General features: G+C 39.8%; 1 protein-coding gene across 11 annotated transcripts in view; it reads left to right on the forward strand.

Moving 5' to 3' along the window:
• The first annotated feature begins 971 nt into the window (after positions 1 to 971).
• Positions 972 to 12,080, forward strand: part of ZNF185 (zinc finger protein 185 with LIM domain) — a 209,575-nt gene continuing 198,466 nt past the window's right edge. For all 11 annotated transcript variants that reach the window (XM_030209148.1, XM_030209154.1, XM_030209156.1 and 8 more), the window contains exon 1: positions 972 to 1,109. The gene's annotated coding sequence lies outside the window, so the exon portion shown is untranslated. The remainder of the gene's footprint in view (positions 1,110 to 12,080) is intronic.

Genomic DNA, 12,080 nt, shown 5'->3' on the forward strand with positions numbered 1-12,080 from the left:
TCAAACCTCTGCCGACAAGTCCAGGTTTCAAGATTCTTCATCAGGGTAGAGGTTTGCTCATAATCTGCAGAAGAATCTTGAAGAATGGGAATTGCTGATGAAATAATCTGATGATCCCTGTGACAAAATTGAGTGAATAAATAGAGCATAATGAGTAAGAAAGACTGAACTGTGCTAGATAAAGTTGGATGTCTGGGACATAAGATTTGTACATAGGAATATATGGGCATCTCTAGCGTTTAGCACACACTTTTTATAGCGTGCTAAAATGCTAGTACACCTTTGAAGAAAGGGGCCTTTATTGAATAGCACCTGAGTGTAGTTAAGCACCTAATGGCCGTTTATCCCCATTTGGGTACTTAATTTTTCTTTGAGTGCCTAAAGTTAGGTGCTTAACTTGTGGCACACCACAATTAACATTGTCTCAGTCTTATTCAAATTAATGGCAAAGCCAATTTCAGGCAGCCATGCCATCCTTGCACTGAACAGGGCCCCATCATGTTAAAAATGAAAAACAAAAACAATCATATCATAGGTATACAATTAGGGAGTTTGTGATGTCTTCATTCCTTTTTTTTCCTTTTAGTCAAAATAAGCAGAAAAAAAAGGCAAACAGGTTTGTGACCTTCCAAAAAAAAAAAGTTTATATGGGTTGAGGAAGTCTTGCATGTTCAAGTATTTATACACTGCTGTAAAACAGCATTAGAAGAATTTAACCATTAAGTAGATTGAGAATGTTTTTTTTTCACAACAGTATGGTCAAGTCTGTGAATGATGCCTGTCAGGGAATGTGAGGAATGTGTAAAGCACAGCCACCTGAGAGAGAGAGAGAAGCAACTGAGAGGGGAACCAAGCTGAGAAACCTGTTTCATTCCCTGAAGGGCACAGCACAGCTTACTCATAGCCTCCTCCTCCCCAAATACAGGGTGTGATTTGTAAAGGAGCTTTAGTCTCAGCAGCAGTAGGTAAACCTCTGCCTCAGCAGATGAGGTACAGAGAGTGTGGGGACACTTGCAAAAGGGTTGCCAGAGGATTTGGATTTGAGGGACAGCACTGTGTGTTTTCAGAATCTGCCTTCAGAAAGCTACCGCTTTGAAAACATTCCGCAGGTAAGGGCAAGAGGGTCTGGTCAAATAAGAGAACATTGTATCACAGTCAAATGGCAGATTATTGACACAAATAGGTGGTACCTTAGAGGTAACCAGGGTATTGAGGCATGAGCTTTCAAGGACCTTCAGATGGGACTTTGTTTCTCTTCTGCACAGAGAGAACAGCTTCCAAGTTCTATGCTTCTTCCTTCTCAGCTGCTGTGCTCAGTACATTATCTTTCCCGCTTTTCTTTAGCTGTTAGTGTGGGGGCATTCTGAAACGACAACAGTTAAATCATAAATGTAATTAATCAATCTTCTTCTGTACAACAGTTATTTATAAGCAAGTCACCTGGCTTCCTATCCTCTCCCCCTTTACTTCCTCCAGAAGAGTTTGCACTGAAAACAAAAACAAAAAATGGAATGACCTTTATCAATGAAAAGGCACATTTGCATCTCTTATAAATGGTGTGTAGTCAGTTTTATGGTGTAATTGAAATCGAAGAAAGGATACACAGCTGCTGCAGTATTTTGTTGAGGTGTTCATTCCTTGTCTTCATTGACCCTGAGTTATTGACTCCAAACAAACAGTTTGCATTCTTCTATCTCCTTATGAATTTCAAAGAAATGGTGAATGAAGATATAACGTTTGATCTAGCTAGAACAAAGCAATACAGTATAATTGGTAAGACTTTCACTCTTCCCTGAACCAAGGGCAACATGATTATACTGTAGCTTTAAGATTATGTTTTACTTATGTTTGTAGTCATGTGTTGAGCAGGCGTATTATCATTTTGTAGCCCTGTGTTGTGCATTTCCAAATTCTATAATGGATTTGTTGACCTATAGTTTGCTAGTATAAATGTTATGAATCTGTCAAACCTTAGTCTGGAATTACTAGCACATTCTTATGGTATTGCACGCTGTAGTCAGATATTACTGGATAATGATTGAATCTAGGAAGCCACACTTTGCATTACCACTCTAATTCATTAGCGCTATCAGTCAATGTGGTGTGGCATTATTCACTGTTCTTATAATGTCATGAATTAGACTTTTCTGCAATCTGGTAATTTGATGGAAGTACTATGGAAATGCTACAGAAAGCGTGGTGAGCCTTCCCAATCAGGATATTGCAACAGTGAAGTCTGAGCACCAAATACAAGAAACTCTTGCAGAGAGATTCTGCTATGTAGTAACTGCAATTTTTCTAGCCTGATATCAGTGCCAAAGACTAGTCTAGTCATGCTGTTTGAAGGATGGTAGCATCTTTTATTAGTCTGAGGTGGAGTTCTTTTGATGATGTAAGTTCATCTTAAAAGTAAAATATATGAAGGGCAATTCTATAAGGCACACCTAAATTAAGTCACCCACCCTCCACAACTCCCGCCCACCTCTAGCACATCTCTTCATTTCTAGTCTTAATTTATATTCAATTATTCTTAGGATAACAAGAGGGGAGTTTTCATTACAGAGTTTTAATTACATTTCATTACTTTCTGAGAAGCAAACACTAAGTAAATCACACATTGTACCACATAATCATAAGGCTCTCTATATTAGTCTAATAGCCCTAGTACATTAACAAGTTTTAATTAATCAAACAACTCTATAATACTAAGATGCAGACAGCAGTCCAGCAGTGAGAGGGGTGCTATTCAGTCTTTTGCATTGAGTGTCACATGTATGATCTTACAGTTGGCGAGAGGTTATATATATGTGCTCGATGCAAAGAGTCCATTCACTTGAGGCTGGAGTAGCAGACTTGGAGGAGCTAAGGGAGACAGAGAAGTACATAGAGGAGACCTACAGGGATGTTGTAGAGAAGTCCCACCTCCAGTCTGGCAGCCCCTGTGCTTCCTTGGAGGAGGGAAGTCTCTTAAAAGGAGAGCATCACCCTGATTAAGTAGGAAGTAATCCTATAGCCAGGACCTACTCACCAGGGGACACAATATTCTCTTACACTGAGGATGTGTCTCCAGGAGCTTCTGACCAGGAGAGAAGGATTATGACAGCTGTTTTAGTTGGTGATTCAATCATTAGGCTTATAGATAGCTGGGAGGCTGGAGGACATGGTGGACCTTACACTTCACCTAGATAGATTTTAGATAGTGCCGGGGAGGAGCTAGCTGTCTTGGTACATGTGGGTATCAATGACATAGGAAAATGTGGGAGGGAGGTTCTGGAAGCCAAATTTAGGTTCTTAGACAGAAAGCTAAAATCCAAATCCTCCAGGGTAGCATTTTCAGAAATGTTCCCCATTCTACGCACAAGACTCGAGGCAGACAGAGCTCCGAAGTCTCAGTATGTGGTTGAGACTATGGTGCATGGATAAAGGATTTAGATTTATTAGGAACTGGACAACATTTTGGGAAAGGGGGAGCTTGTTCCAAAAGGATGGACTCCACCTTAACCAGGATGAAACCAGGCTGCTGGCACTAACATTTAAAAAACGAGATAGAGCAGCTTTTAAACTAAAATGGAGGCGTGGAGCTGAAAGTCGCCCAGGTTCTTGGAAGGATACTATTGAAACAGGACATTTAGGGAATTCCAATAGAGAGATATCAATAATAGTGAAAGAAAGCCAGAAGTGTTTAATGGGAGAACAGAGTAAAGGATGCAAATGATCCCCATCAACTTCTAAGCGGCTTTTAGAAGCAAGAAAAAAACCCACAAATATAAAAATGCTAGAAGCCTAAAAAATAAGATGGGAAAGTTAGAGTATTTAGTACTAAATGAAGAAGTGATATAATAGGCATCTCAGAGACCTGGTGGAAGGAGGATAATCAATGGGACACTGAGTTTTCAGGGTACAAATTATATCGCAATGATATAGTGGATCATATTGAAGGGGGGGATTGTGCTATATGTTAAAGAGGGAATGAGTCAAACAAAATAAACATTCTACATGAAACAGCAGCATGGAATCTTTATGGATAGAAATTCCATGCGTGAAGGGAAGGAGTATACTGATAGGACTGTACTACTGTCCACCAGGACAAAACAAAAGATGAAATGTTTACAGAAATTAAGAAAGTTGGCAAATTAGGCAACAGTATAATAATGGGTGATTTCAGTTACAAGTGAACTTTGTGGTTGACAGTTATAACCACTGCAAAGCAGAGGAACGCTGAAAGTTTGATTTCTGTTTGCCTTATTAGTGGAATTTGTTTCTGAACAAAGAATAGCAGGAGCACCCCTATTAGTGATCTGTTGTCAAGAAGGGAGTGGCTCTTGTAGACTGAGGTCTTTTTTTCTCCACTTTTTTGAAAACATATGTGTGCTGGTGCATTCCTGACTCTACAAAGGAAGGAAATGGAAGTGTTTTTGAATATTGATTTCAATTACTCCAATATTGTCAGGATGAATGCTACATCAACAGGGTGGTAAAATTCCTAGACATAATAAATGACTGCTTCTTGGAACAACTGATCCAAGAACCAACAAAAGGGAGAGCTATTTTAGATTTCAAACATAAAATTGCTTATCTGCTGTTAGTGATCTGTAACCAGTCATTAAATTTGTCCATAGTACCTGAAGATTGGAAGGTGGCCAATGTAATACTGATTTTTAAAAAGGGTTCCAGGGGTGATCCGGGAAGTTACAGACCGGTAAGCCTGACTTCAGTGCTGGGCAAAATAGTAAAAACTATTATAAAGAATAAAATTATGGAACACATAGAAAAACATGGTTTAATGGGACAGAGTCAGTCAGCATGGGAAGTCTTGCCTCACCAGTTTGCTTCATTGCTTTGAAATTGTGAATAAGCATGTGGATAAAAGTGAGCAGGTTGATGTAGTGTATCTAGATTTTCAGAAAGCTTTTGACAAAGTTCCTCATGAGAGACTCCTGAGAAAATTAAAAAGTCATGGGATAGGAGGCAATGTCCTTCTGTGGATTAGGAATTGGTTATTGGACAGAAAACAGAGGGTAGGGTTAAATGGCCATTTTTCTAAATGGAAGAGTGTGAATAGTGGAGTGCCTCAGGGATCTGTACTGGGACCTATGCTATTGAACATATTTATAAATCATCTGGAAATCAGAACAAGTGAAGTAATTAAATTTGCAGATCACACAAAACTATTCAAAGTTCTCAATACACATGTGGATTGTGAAAAAGACCATAGGAAACTGGAAGACTGGGCATCCAAATGGCAGATGAAATTTAATGTAGACAAATGCAAAGTGATTCACATTGGGAAGAATAATCCAAATCAAAGTTACATTATTCTGGGGTCCACCTTAGGAATCAGCACTCAAGAAAAAGATCTAGGTGATGTTGTACATAATACGCTGAAATCTTCTGCCTAGTATGCAGCGGCAGCCAAAAAAGCCAACAGGATGGTAGGAATTATTAGAAAAGAGATGCAAAATAAGACCAAGAATATTATAATGCCTCTATATCGCGCCATGGTGCAACCTCACCTTGAGTATTGCGTTCAATTCTTGTCTCTGTATCGCAAGAAAGATGTACCCCCAGATTCTATATAGCACAACTGAAATTGTGCACACAAATCCAGTTGTATTTTGGATTTGTGCTTGCAATTTAATTACTTAACAAGCCAATGAACACTGATAATTGCCACTTAACAATCAATTATTGATACTAATTGGCATTCATTAGAATTTATATGCACATGTTGCTAGGCGTATTCTGTAAAGTAGTACACATAAATTCTAAAGTGCGCTGTCAAAAAGGGTGTGGAATGGGTGGACCGTGGATTTTATGAAAATCTACGCACACAGTTATAGAATACACCTGCTTCGTACCTAGCTTAGGTGTCGGTATTTATACCAAGTTTTACTTGGCATAAATGGCTGTGCCTAGAGTTAGGTACATGCCAAAAAAGTCAATCCCTAAAAAGTAATGTAACAGATATCTATCGAGAAACACACATGCACCTCAAATAACAGTGCCTTCTAATAAAGAGCCAAAGAGAGAATTCAGTATACGCTGTCACCGCAGCCAAGCACAGATTTCAGTGACAGCCTACACTGGCGTGATATTGTTTAGTTGTCTCTCCCCGTGGATTCTAGTCAGTATAGAGTTAGGTACAGGCATGGCCGCTAGGCATAAACTACAAAGCAGCTACGCCTAAATCTAGGCATGGTTTACAGAATATGCCTAGGCAGAAATATTTTTGTGCCAATTTTTCAGGTGCCATGTATAGAATTTAGTCCATAGTAGAATTAGAAAAGTTTCAAAGAAGAGCAACCAAAACGATAAAGGGGATTGAACTCCTCCCATATGAGGAAAGGCTAAAGAGATTAGGCCTCTTCAGCTTGGAAAGGAGACAGCTGAGAAGAGATATGATCGAGGTCTACAAAGTCCTGAGTGGAGTAAAATGGGTAAAAGTAAATCTATTTTTCACTCTTTCAAAAAGTACAAAGACCAGGGGACACTCAATGAAATTACATGGAAATACTTTTAAAACAAATGGGAAGAAATATTTTTTCACTCAATGAATAGTTAAGCTCTGGAACTCATTGCTGAATGATGTGGTAATAGCAGTTAGTGTATCTGGGTTTAAAAAAGGTTTGGACAAGTTCCTGGAGGAAAATGGCCATAGTCTGTTATTGAGATGGACATGAGGGTAGCCACTTCTTGCCCTGGGATTGACAGCATGGAATGTTGCTACTAATTGGGTTTCTGCCAGGTACTTGTGACCTGGATTGGCCCCTGTTGGAAGCAGGATACTGGGCTAGATGGACCATTGGTGTGACCCAGTATGGCTGTTCTTATGTTCTTGTCTAGTCCTTAGTGTAATGCAGGGCATAACTTGATCAAATCTGAGCTAATATCTGGAGTGAAGTCACAAAGGAAATCTACTGTAGCAGCATTTAATTTTCGAAAGGGCATCTATGATAACATGAGGAAAAAGGTTAAAAAGAAACTAAAAGGATTGGCTGCAAAGGTTAGGACTTTAAATCAGGCATGGATATTTTTTATAAATTCCATCTTGGAAGCCAAGACCAGATGTATTCCATATATTTACAAAGGTGGAAAGAAGAGCAAATGACAGCCAGCATGGTTAAAAGGTGAAGTGAAAGAGGCTATTAGAGCCAAAAGAACGTCCTTCAAAGAATGGAAAAAGGACCTGAATGAAGAAAATAAAAAGCAACATAAGCAAGGGCAAGTTGGATGCAAAACATTGATAAAGAAGGCTAAAAGAGAGTATGAAGAGAAACTTATTGCAGAGGAAAAAACTCAGAGTAACAACTTTTTCAGGTACATCAGAAGCCTGTAAGGGAATCCGTGGGATTGTTAGCTCATGAAGCATCAAAAGGGGCACTCAGGGAGGACAAAGCCATAGCAGAGAGACTGAATGAGGCCAATATTGAGATTGTGATGGACAGTGAACCCATAAATTCAATGCCATGCCATATCTGGCAACAAGCATTGAATTTCTGGTTTGTTTGGGTTTTTTTGGTTGCTGACCAGCTAAGTTATTGCAGCCAAAGACAGACCTGCTATGTGGGTCTGTCTGGCCGCTACACTTAGCCAGTCAGCCAATGAATATTAGTGCTAACTGCCGGATTCTATATATCACACCTTAATTTCCACAGGAAAATCGTTGCGTATTCTATAACAATGCACGTAACTTAATTGGTCAACTAGCTAATCAATTGGATGTTAACAAGAAATTATCAGCACTAATTGGCATTAGTTAAGATTTACGTGCAGAACTCACTAAGCGTATACTTTAATGTGGTGTGTGTAAATTCTCAGTCACATATTTGAAAAGGGGGTGTGGCCATAAGCAGGGCATGGGCGTTTCTAAAATCTATGTGCATTGTTGTAGAATACACCCGCTCTGCACCTAATTTAGGCATTGGGATTTACGCCAAGTAAAATGTGTCAAAAATAGCTGTGACTAAATTTGGTCATGTGGGGAGGCACTCAGCATAATTCTATATACAACATGGAAATTTAAACCTATTCTATAAAATTTAGGTGTAGAATACGCCTAAGCGTATTTTTTTCCGAGTGGAATTTTCAGGTGTCATGTATAGAATCTAGTCCTAACTGGCTATGTCATGTGACATAGCTGGTGAGCAGGCTAGCTGCTAAGTGGTAATATTCAATTAATGGGAAAACCCGAAGCTAAGCTGGCGCTAGTGAAGGACATAGGGGACAGTCCTTCAAACAGCCCGTGGAGGCAAAACATGCATGTCGGACGTTATGGTCCCCATCTGACATTTTTCAAGAACAGTACAAAGTAGTTTAAGTTTAATGAAAGCTTGTCAGCTTGGTGTACCGATGAGGAGGTGGGTGCAAATTAGCCTTGCCAATAGTGCAAAGACACAAGCAGGTTGCACTGCTGAGGTCACCAATTTAATTGAAGAATTATCGTTCGAGAGTATTCACTAATGAAGGATCTCTACAACTGTATTTTTTTTTAATACTGATTGTATTTGAATTAAGTGGGAGTATAGAAACTATATTACCAAATTGGCACCACCTGTGCTCCTTTGTGGTGCCTATATTTTGGCATAGCTTTATAGAATTGCCACCTTTGGTTTTTGTCCCTTTTATGTATAGATATTCTAACGTTAGCAAAAACTCCTCACATTTTGGATGCAACAGAATTCTAATGATTTCAGTTGTAGTGAGCATCCTAACATAGGAGCCCCGTTACAAAGGTATGCTAAAAAGCAGCCTGTGCAACTTTTAGCAGGTGATTTTACCACACACTCAGACCACCTCTTAGCCTGTCTGCCAAAAGTCGATTTTCTATTTTCAGCAATAATGGCCAGGTGCTAAGTCCAAAATTAGTGCCTGACCATTTACTGAATGAGCCCTTACCGCCTCCTATTTACTTTGTGGTAAGGGCTCATATGTTAACCCCGCGGTAATCAGGCAGCATGCAGCAATGTGGCTACACTGCCAATTACCGCCGGGAATACCCCTGCAGTAGAAAATAGAAAATTATTTTCTACCACAGGAAACTGCACATGCCAACTTTTGAACTACAGCCAAGCTCCTGTACTACCCCGGTTGTAGGGCCGATTTGGTGCACCCTACCTGTACGGTAGCCATACCACGCCTTTGTAAAAGGGCCACATAGTAAGTTTTTATAACACTGATTCTAATATATTAACCTGTAGTTTCTTAGGCGGTGTTCCAGTTTTCTACTCACCAGTGGACTGAGATTCTGCATTATGGTGTGTCAGCTTTCTCACAGGAACCACTAAGAGACCACAGATAGAGGAACAGATTCTAACACATTGCAGAGAAAGTCACAGAGGTTCAATAAATAACTTCCTAACGTTGTATTTCCTTCCATGGGTTTAGAAACTCAAAACTGAGCAATTTAGCATAGCCAATTTTTTGGTAATATATTAAAAAGAAATCTCAAAAGTCTCACTGACTTTGAATCACATCAAGGCAATACCATTGTATCTAGATAACTACTATCAAGTTAGCATGCTTTGAACTATGTTTAAGGATTCCTGAACCCATAGCCACGTGGAAGACTTGCAGCCGAACCACAGAGGCCGCTTAGCTATATATAATTTGAGCTCCCAGAAATGTGACCATGAGGGGCAGAAGAATATCACATGTGTCAAGAAGAACATCAGGAGAAATTCTCAGAGTACTAACTCACCCAAGCAGAATGTCACCCTTAAGGTCAAGGCTATTCTTAGAGGGTGGATAAGCTTCTCGATCATTGAAAATCTCCTTGTTGTAAGACTATTTAAATTATTCTTCTTTTGTATAAATATAAGCACACCCAGTACTCCAAATTCTTTTATATTTACTAATGCTCACACCAAAGCCATACACCGTGAGCAGAAAATATCTTAGAAAGCCAATCTTAACATCATCACATACTCATTTGTGACATGCATAATATGTACTAGCATTTCTCATGTCCTCCCAACTATGAAAAGCACACAAATACATACATATACGCTCATATACGATATCTATACTGTATAGCAAAATCTAACGATATTGGCAATGTCTATTTTCTCATTTATAACATTAATGATCTGTTCCAGCATTACCCATATCCTCTCACATCTGGAAACATACTTATACAATATCTATACTGTACAGCTGAGTTAACTAGGTAGCTTAACTTATAGACCTAAAATGATACTTTGTAAGCACACTCATCTTAGGGCTGTCGGCTGAGTACACTACACCCACCAGCCATGATGTCTGTATGTGATGTTTCCTAATATCTTCCAAACACCAGCAATCTTATATTGGCAGGATCCTCTTAATGTCCGACACTGCAGAGTTTCGAAAATATCTTCGTGCAACCAACAATAAATGCTGTACAATGCTAATTGAGATTAACCTACATTTATGCATGCATATTTACATGCCAGGATCCACAAAAGGGGGCGTGGCTATGGGTCAGGGCAAATCAGGGGCATTCCTGCAATTTATGTACACTTCGACTAAGGGGTATCTGCACTTAATTTAGGCATGAGGATTTACAACAGGGTTTAGTTGGTGTAAGTCCTTGCACCTAAAGTTAGGCGCAGGTTCAGGCGCTAAGCGCTCTTCTATAAATGGCACCTAACTTTGAGCGCCATTTATAGAATAGTGCTTAGCATGGTATTTGTTCAGTGCCTTTTATAGAATTTGTTCCCTTATATAATATCCTGGGGATAATGTAGAGAAATCTCTTTCCATCACTTTTACTCTGCTCCATCCCAAACCCTGACTGATAGACCAATGTATCAAGGTGCAGCTGACATCAGAAGCATAGGCCATCAATACACATTGTTTTGCCTGTTTTGAATAATACAAAGTTGAGGTTGCCTTAAATATCATGCATTAAATGTAGCCTGAAAATGATGATGTTAAACATAAAAACCTAACTACATCTTCCAGAAGCATAGTTAACTTTCTCAAGGCAAAGGGTCTGTTGGTTTTCTTACACATTTCATGCATTCATAGAAAATTAGCTTATTTGCATGATTATTCAGATTATTAACTTTTCACATATTTTGTGTTGGCCTTTACAGTAGAAGAGTAGCATGCATGAAATGGAATATTCCAACAACACTTGTAATTGAGGTAATATCCATTACAGAAATGTTTTCCTCTCATTCTACATTAGGTCACTTAAAGTTATGCCCCAATTTCCGCACTTAGGGGGTCTTTTAGAGTTTAGCATGTACTATAAAGGCTCTTGTGGACTGGGTTGGTCCTGGGTAGGCTTTTGTGAGGCGGACTGGTCCTGGGTAGGTTCTTCTGGGGTGGGCTGGTCCTGGGCAGGATCTTCAGCAGCTGGAGGGTGCCCTGTGTGTTTAAAAGGTTTGCAATTGAAATCAATATATCCTACATGGCTTGTACAGTGTTGCAGATGACTCTTGGGAGACAGGGACAACTGGGGGCAGTTTTTACCTTGGGGGATGTGTCTGAGGTGTGACCCAATGAGATGACATAACAGGGAACCCTGTAGTACATGATATAAAGGTGTGTGTCCCCTGAGAGGGTTAGTCTGACTATGGGCACACAGGATATGTTGTGGGCCTTCTAGAGGGCCCTGGGTGAGCAGGCACTTTCTAGGAGGTAGTATGGCATTGTGCAGTTGCACGGATAGGGCCATTGTTACCATTTTTAACAGGGGTGTGGGTGTGTGTGTGTCCCCATGCTTAACGTATCCTATACCTGGGTGGGAGATGTTCCAGAGCAGGTGTCTGAGATGTGCATTTATTAGTGCACATTTGATTCTTTATTGCTAGTCATTTAGGAGCATTTGTATAAGTGAATGCTTCCATGTAGGTGCCCTGAGGACATATGGTGGGAGCCTATTCTGTAACAGAACCTAAGTGCCTAGGTGGCATTATAGAATACTAGTGTAACCTGACATTGGTGTGCATAACATTTAGGTGCCTGTAGTTACACAAACCATAGAGTTGGTCTAAGTGCAGCTGGGACACATGAAACTTAAAGTATTATGGAAGTTATCCACGTACGTGGGAGCTCCACTTATGTCCCACCCATGCCCATCCTCTGTGTATATC

The sequence above is a fragment of the Microcaecilia unicolor genome, chromosome 7 (assembly GCF_901765095.1).
Source record: "Microcaecilia unicolor chromosome 7, aMicUni1.1, whole genome shotgun sequence".
NCBI classification, from domain to species: domain Eukaryota; kingdom Metazoa; phylum Chordata; class Amphibia; order Gymnophiona; family Siphonopidae; genus Microcaecilia; species Microcaecilia unicolor.